Here is an 8800-nt window from a genome sequence, read left to right on the forward strand (position 1 = left end):
ATGAGCTTAATAAATAATGTATGCTTTTTGTTTTTATCAATATCTTAATCCTAGAAACAGCTAAATTAGGTAGCTACAGTAGATTGCATTTGTTTGTGTGAAGTCATTGAGTGGATCTATGTATGGATTCCTCTGGGGAGTTTGTGAGATTCCCAGGCTTCACCCCTGATCCCAGTTTCCTTCTCACTCCCAATAGATTAATTTAGTAGTTGTGGAGGGGGGTCTTGAAATAAGCATCTCAAGATGATTCAATACAGGAATACTGTAAAACACAAAAAAATGCCAGAAAGATTAAAAGTGTGTAGAGTAACGTGCTATCTTGGCTGCAATCAGGCATCTAGTAACAAGAGCCCAAGACAAAAAGACATTTTTATTAATTCCAAAGTTAAATATGTTTTAGTTTCAGTTGTGAATATGGAAAAAGTATGAGGTAGAATTCAGGGAAAAGGCATTAAAGATTTACGGGTGGGCCTCAGATCCTTTTATGGGTGTATCTTGTCTAAGGAGTAGAAACTCCAATAAGATTAACAGACCCACTTTGTAATTTTTAAAACTGCTTTATTGAAGTAAAATTGACATAAAATACACCACATAAAGTATAATATGGTAAGTTTTAACATACATGAAGCTATCACCACAATTAAAGTAATGAACATAGCCGTCATCCCCAGGTTTTTCCCTGCCTCTGTAATCCCTCCTGTCAACTCCCAGGCAGTCGCTGATCTGCTTGTCATTGTAGACCAGTTCACTTTTGTAGAATTTTATATAATTAATAGTGAACAAAAACGTATTATCTCAATTCTGGAGGCTGAAAGGTCCTTCTTACTGTGTCATTGTATGACAAAAGGGTAAGAGAGAAAGATTGAATTTGCAGTCTAAAACCTTCTTCTATAATCAGTATTAGTGCACTTGTGAGGGTGTAGCCCTCATGACATAAACACTTCCCATTAGACCCTACCCTGTTGCATCTGGGATTAAGTTTCCAACACATGTTTTTCAGGAGACACGTTCAAACCGGAACACCATGGATCAAGTGAAATTCATTCTTGAGATGCAAAGATGGTTCAACATATGCAAATCTAAATGTGATACAGCACACTAACAGAATAAAAGAAAATTATATAGTCATCTCAATAGATGCAGAAGAAACATTTCATAAAATTTAATATCCTTTCATAATAAACCCTCTCAACAAATTAGGTATACTCAGAATAATAAGGACCATATATGATAAACCTACTAACAAAGCTAACATGGTACTGAATGGAAAAAAATTGAAGGCCTTTTTTCTAAGATCTGGAACAAGACAAGGATGCCCACTTTGACCACTTTTATTTAATATAATACTGGAAGTGCTGGCCAAAGGTATTAGGCAAGAGAAAGAAATAAAGGGTATTGGAAAGGAAGAATTCAAATGAGTGTTGTTCATAGATGACATGATTTTCTACTTAGAAAAACCTAAAAACTACACCAACAACCTGATGAAACTGGTAAATTCAGTAAAGATGCGGGATACGAGGTCAGCATACAGAAATCAGTAGCGTTCATACATGCCCACAGTGAACAATCTGAAAAAGACATCAAGAAAGCAATCTCTTTCTTGATGTCTTTTTCAGATTTAAAGAATATAAAATACATAGAAATCATTTAAAGAAGTGAAAGATCTATACAAGGAAAACTATAAAACACTGATTAAAGAAATTGAAGAATACACATACATACAAAAAATGGAAAGATATTCCATACTCCATGATTTGGAAGAATTAATATTATTAAGATGACAATATTACCCAAAGCAAATTACAGATTCAATGCAATCCTTATCAAAATACCAATGACAGTCTTCTCAGAAAAAAAAATCCTAAAATTTACATGGAACCACAAAAGACCCTGAATAGCTAGAGCAGTCCTGAACAAAAAGAACAGAGCTGGAGGCGTAACACTACCTGACTTCAAAATTTACTGCAAAGCTATTGTAACCAAATTGGCATGGTACTGGGATTAAAACAGACACATAGACCCATGGAACAGAATAGAGAGCCCAGACATCAATCCATGCATTTACAGTCAACTCCTCTTCAACAAAGGCACCAAAAACATACAATAAGGAAAGGGTAGTCTGTTGAATAAATGGTGCTGGGTAAACTGGATAACTATATGCAGAATGATGAAACTGGACCCCTATATCTCACTATCCACAAAAATCAAATCAAAATGGATTAAAGACTTGAATCTAACACCTGAAACCATGAAATTACTAGAAGAAAACATTGGGGAAACACTCTAGGACATTGGTCTGGGAGAAGATTTCTTTGTGTAAGACCTCAAAAGCACAGGCAACCAAAGCAAAAATAGACAAATGGGATCACATCAAGCTAAAAAGTTTTTGCACAGCAAGGAAAACAATCAACAAAGTGAAGAGACAAGCCACAGAATGGGAGATAATATTTGCAAACAACCTATCTGGCAATGGATTAATAACCAGAATATATAATGCACTTGAACAACTCAAAAAGGAAAATAAAATTCATAAATAATCCAATTAAAAATTGGGAAAAAGATCTGAATAGAAGACACTTCTCAAAAGAAGACAAACAAATGACCAACAGCCATATGAAAATGTTCAACATTACCAATCATCAAAGAAATGCAAGTCAAAAACTACAGTGAGATATCAATTCACCTCAGTTAAAATGGCTTTTATAAAATAGACAGACAATGATGGATGCTGATGAGAATGTGGAGAAAGGGGACCCCTCTTACACTGTTGGTGGGAATGTAAATTAGTACAGCCACTATGGAGGCTCCTCAGAAAACTAAAAATGGAACTACCATATCATCCAGCAATTCCACTACTAGGTATACATATATAAGAAAGGAAATCAGTATATCAAAAATACATCTGTACACCCATTTTTATTGCAGCAGTATTCATTCATAATAGCCAAAATATGCAATCAACCTAAGTGTCCATCAATGTATAAATGGAGAAAGAAAATTATATATATATATATGTATATGAAATGTTATTTAGCCATAAAAAAATATGAAGTCCTGTCATTTGCAGCAACATGAATGGACCTGAAGGTCATTATATTGAGTGAAATAAGCCAGGCACAGAAAGACAAATATTACATGTTCTCACTCACATGTAGGAGCTAAAAACATGGATCTCATGTAGGTAGAGTAGATTGGTGGTTACCACAGGCTGGGAACGGAAGCAGGGAGGGGAGGATGAAGAGAAATTGACTTATGGGTACAAATATGCAGTTTGATAGAAGAAAGAAGACTTAGTGTTAGATAGATTAATAAAGTAACTATAGTTTACAATAATCTATTGTATATTCCAAAATAGCTAAAAAAAGAATTAAAATATAGGTTCTAGCATAAAGAAAAGACAAATATTTAAGGTAATGGATACATAAAGTACACTGATTTGATCTTTACAGATTATATGAATGTATTAAATTATCACATGTACTCTGAAAAAAACAGGTACAGAAGGAATGTAACTCAACACAATAGCTGTGTCACACCCACAGCTAACATCTTAGTGATGAAAAGTTGGAAGCTCTTCCTCTAAGATCAGGAGTGAGACAAGAATACCCACTCTCACACAGTGTTGGAAGTCCTAGCCAGAGAAATTGGGCAAGAAAAAGAAATAAAAGGCATTATTAGGGCTAATAAATAAATTAATTTTTTACAATATAGAGATTAAGTACATGTCAAGTATTGTGTCTTTTTGAGATATAATGCACATATCACAAAATCCATCTACCATTTTAAGTGCAAAAGGCAGGTTTTTAAAGTATATTTATAGAATTGTGCAAACATTACCACTATTTAATTCCAAAACATTTTCATCACCCCAAAAAGAAACCTGTAATCCCATTTCCCACTACCCTCACCTCCTGGCATTCACTAATCTACTTTTTGTCTCTATGGATTTGCCTATTCAAGACATTTCATGTAAATGGAGTCATACAGTATGTGGCCTGTTATGTCAGGCTTCTTTCACTTAACATGTTTTCAAGGTCATCCACATTGTAGCATGTGTAATTACTTTATTCTTTTTCTGACTGAATAGTATTCCACTGTAAAAATACACCACATTTTGTTCATTCATCAATTGATAGACATTTGAGTTGTTTTCACTTTTTAGCTATTATGAATAATGCTTATATAAAAATGCATGCACAAGTTTTTATGTAAACATGTTTTCAATTTCCTTGGGTTTACCTAGGAGTGTAATTTCTAGGTCACATGGTAACTATATGTTTAATTTTTTGAGTAACCACCAAACTGTTTTTCACAGCAAGCGCATTATTTTACATTCCCACCAACAATGTATGAGAATTCCAATTCTTCCTCTACAATCTGGATGAGTTTTATTTATTTATCTTTTATAATTGCCCTGGAGAAAATCTCCAGTATAATATTGAATTAAAATGATAAGACTGGACATCTTTGACTTGTTCTTGATCTTTAGGCACTCCCCTGCCAGTGTCACCATGGTATATCGGGTGTTTGAATGACAGATAAGTTGTCCCCTTAGCTCGAAGGTCTTTAGATTGAGAGGAACCACGCTTGAGGAACTGTATTTAAGGAACATACCTGAAGAGCCTCATCTTGACCAGGTCCTAATTTAGTTGATGAGATTCTGGATTTTGAGCTGAAGCTATAATGGAATGAGACTTTTGAGATTTTGGGGAGAGGGTAAGTATGTTTTCATATGAGGGGGATGTGAATCCCTAGGGCCAGAGGAGACTGTAATAGCCAGCTTCTGAAATAATTTGCCAATAATCCCAACCTCTTGGTATTCATGCTTGTGTGTGATCCCCTTCCACACTGTATCAGGTTTGGTCTCTATGACCAATGGAATATAGCAGAAGTGACAGCATGTTGCTTCTAAGACTAAGTGATAAAATACATTGTGATTTCTGCCTCTCTTTTTTCTTCAGATCTCTCACTTTAGGGGAAGGTTGTCAATTATGAGCAGCCTATGGAGAGAGCCACATTATGAGAAACAGAGGTCTTTGGAAAGTCCAAAGTGGAGAAAACTGAGGCTTCCTGACAATTGCTAAATGTGTGAGTCTTGCTGAAAGCAGATCCTCTAGCCTTTAGGCAAATTTAGTCCCTACCAACATCCTGAGTGCAACTTGAGCTACCCAGCTAAACTGGTTCCAAATGTATGCCCTCCAAAAAGCTGTGAGATAATAAATGTTTGCTGTTTTAAGCCTCTAAGTTTTGGGGTAATTTCTTGTGCAGAAATAGGTAACTAATACAAAGTGGGCCCACACTTCTAGGAGAGTTGGGCAAGAGAAAATTCAGTCAAAGTCTTTTCTCAGCGGTTCTTTGAGTTTCTCACCCTAAGGTCTGACATAAATTTGCAAAGAATTCTCTTGAGAGGTTCCTTGAGAGATTCTAGGAGCTGTGGACCCCTTTGGAATCCTAGTAGAGAACCATTTGTAATGGAGCCTTCACCTCTTGAGCTGCCTGCTGACACTGTGCGACGCATCACAGCTGAACTCAAATGTCACCCGACGGATGAGAGGGTTGCTCTCCACTTAGACAAGGAAGATAAGCCGAGGCACTTCAGAGAGTATTTTTATATCCCCAAAATGCGGGATCTGCCTCCAATTGATTTATCTTTAGTGAATAAGGATGAAAATGCCATCTATTTCTTGGGAAATTCTCTTGGCCATCAACCAAAAATGGTTAAACCATATATTGAAGAAGAACTTGATAAGTGAGCCAAAATGGGAGGCTATGGTCATGACGTAGGGAAGCGTCCTTGGATTATAGGAGATGAGATTATTGTAGGCCTTATGAAGGACATGGTAGGAGCCAAGGAGAAAGAAATTGCCTTAATGAATGCTTTGACTATTAATTTACATCTTCTGTTATCATTCTTTAAGGCCTACGCCGAAATGGCATAAAATTCTTCTAGAAGCCAAAGCCTTCCCTTCTGATCATTATGCTATTGAATCACAGTTACAACTTCACGGACTTAATGTTGACAAAAGTATGCGGATGATAAAGCCAAGAGAGGGGAAGAAACCTTAAGAATAGAGGATATCCTTGAAGTAATTGAGAAGGAAGGAGACTCAATCGCAGTGGTCCTGTTCAGTGGGCTGCATTTTTATACTGGGCAGTTCTTTAATATTCCTGCCATCACCAAAGCTGGACAAGCAAAGGGTTGTTTTGTTGGCTTTGATCTAGCTCATGCAGTTGGAAACGTTGAACTCCACTTACATGACTGGGGAGTTGATTTTGCCTGCTGGTGTTCCTACAAGTATTTAAATGCAGGAGCAGGAGGTATTGCTGGTGCCTTTATCCATGAAAAGCACACCCATAAAATTAAACCCACATTAGTGGGATGGTTTGGCCATGAACTAAGCACGAGATTCAAAATGGATAACAAGCTGCAGTTAATCCCAGGTGTCAGTGGATTCCGAATTTCAAATCCTCCCATTTTGTTGGTTTGTTCCTTACAAGCTAGTTTAGAGATCTTTAAGCAGGCAACTATGAAAGCATTGAGGAGAAAATCTATTTTGCTAACTGGTTATCTGGAATACCTGATGAAGCATTACTACAGCAAAGATAAAGCAGACACCAAGAAACCAATGGTGAACATAATTACACCATCCCATATAGAGGATCGGGGTTGCCAGCTGACACTAACATTTTCTGTTTCTAAGAAGGATGTTTTCCAAGAACTAGAAAAAAGAGGAGTAGTTTGTGACAAGCAGGAACCAAGTGGCATTCGAGTGGCTCCAGTTCCTTTCTACAATTCTTTCCATGATGTTTATAGATTCATTAATCTGCTCACTTCTGTACTTGACTCTACAGGAACAAAAAATTAGCAGTGTTTTCTAGAATAACTTAGACAAATTATACTGAAAGGTGCTGTGTTTATTTTACTGGTATTCATTTTTTAATTATTGAAAATATTTCAAAATTGACTGCTTATAACTGGCAATAAATCATATACTTTATTTATTTATTTATTTATTTTTTGAGACAGAGTCTCACCTTATTGCTCAGGCTAGAGTGAGTGCCATGGCATCAGCCTAGCTCACAGCAACCTCAAACTCCTGGGCTCAAGCAATCCTCCTGCCTCAGCCTCCCAAATGGCTGGGACTACAGGCATGCACCACCATGCCCGGCTAATTTTTTCTATATATATTAGTGGGCCAATTAATTTCTTTCTATTTATAGTAGAAACGGGGTCTCGCTCAGGCTGGTTTCGAACTCCTGACCTTGAGCGATCCACCCGCCTCGGCCTCCCAGAGTGCTAGGATTACAGGTGTGAGCCATCGCGCCCGGCCTAAATCATATACTTTAAAAAAAAAAAAAGTCTTTTCTCAGATCCTTCAATTGGCTATACTAATTAATATTGAGAAGATCAGGTCTTCTGAGAGACTCTGAGACATGTAATTGCTTGACCTGGAATGGATACTGGTTTAGGTACAGGCTGACAGCCACTTTATAGCTATGTAGAGTGTTCCCTAAAAAAGGAACTCATATTCCCAGGCCAAAATAGGTTTGGGACTGATCTGATCACAAAAAAATGGACTATTTTAAGCCTGCTACATACAGGAGAATGGTTTACCTATAGATGTTAGTATTTTCATGGTTACTGTGATATATATGGTATTTTTAAAAAATTATTTATTTTTTACAAAAAGTCGCAGTACTGGCTTCAAGGTTACTGAAACTTCTTTCCCTGTATTTCAGCATCCAGGAAGACCTATCTGTTTTATGCATTGAGTCTGAATAAAGTCTATCTCACAAGAATCCTTAGACAGTTGATGTTGATGACAAGAATGCAATCTGGATGAGTTTTAATTATTTTTCTTTTCTAATTGCCCTGGAGAAAACCAGGGTCAGAAGTACCCTTAAGCTGATCCTGGCCAAATATGACCTGCAACTGAGAGGCCAGCTCCAGAATGACTTCCCTTACATGACTCCTTGGCCAAGCCAGTGAGCAGTCTATATTCTCACATGGTCATTTCTAGCCATCCAAATGTAGTGTGGGACCCACTAGTATTTCTGATCAGTCGGAGTGACCATTAATGGCAGATATGTCTTCGCTGAGGGCTGTATTCTAATGAAGAGAGTCAGGTTTGGCAGCTCTGCAGTAGCTCTGTTGACACTTATGAATGGTGCAGATTATATTTTAGTATTTCTGCTGAATTCTCAACATGTGCATATGCATTGGTCTTCTGTGGGTGTTCTCAGCTTCAGCCTCACATTTCCCTAAAGCAAATATCGAATTAACATATTAACACAGAAGCCTACTTGCCATTTGCCAAGGTTCATGGTGGAGTGTTATCTGGCACCCAGAGATTAGCATATCCATTTCCTCTCTTCAAGAAGATTGATATGCCTCGAGTTCCTCATATAACTCGAATATCTGCCATAAAGATTGCATAGAACAGAAAAACATGATGGTCCTTCTACCAATTTCTTAAATTCATAATTTTACTCTGATTGCTTGGCACTTTTCCATTTTTCCCAAATTCTGCTTCAACAATGTAAACACAGTGCCACAAGATGGTGCTCTTATAACACCATACTTTTGAGTTTATGCACGTAAAGTTCAATATAAAAATGGATGTAATAATATTACTGCTTTTTTAGTCAATTTATGCTGTCAGATTACAAAATTAAGTCCATACAGAGTGTTAAGCTAGGATAGGAAGATATAAATAAATTTACTTTTTGGTCTCAAGTATGAAGGACACTGTCTTGCTTCTCTTCAACATTTTTATCCATAGTTTATATTCGAAGTCCA

At 36.9% G+C, this 8800-nt stretch overlaps 1 pseudogene; it reads left to right on the forward strand.

The window, feature by feature from the left end:
- Nucleotides 1-5451: 5451 nt before the first annotated feature.
- Nucleotides 5452-6988, forward strand: LOC105862101 (kynureninase pseudogene; annotated as a pseudogene).
- Nucleotides 6989-8800: the final 1812 nt, after the last annotated feature.

The sequence above is a fragment of the Microcebus murinus genome, chromosome 5 (genome assembly GCF_040939455.1).
Source record: "Microcebus murinus isolate Inina chromosome 5, M.murinus_Inina_mat1.0, whole genome shotgun sequence".
NCBI classification, from domain to species: Eukaryota; Metazoa; Chordata; class Mammalia; order Primates; family Cheirogaleidae; genus Microcebus; species Microcebus murinus.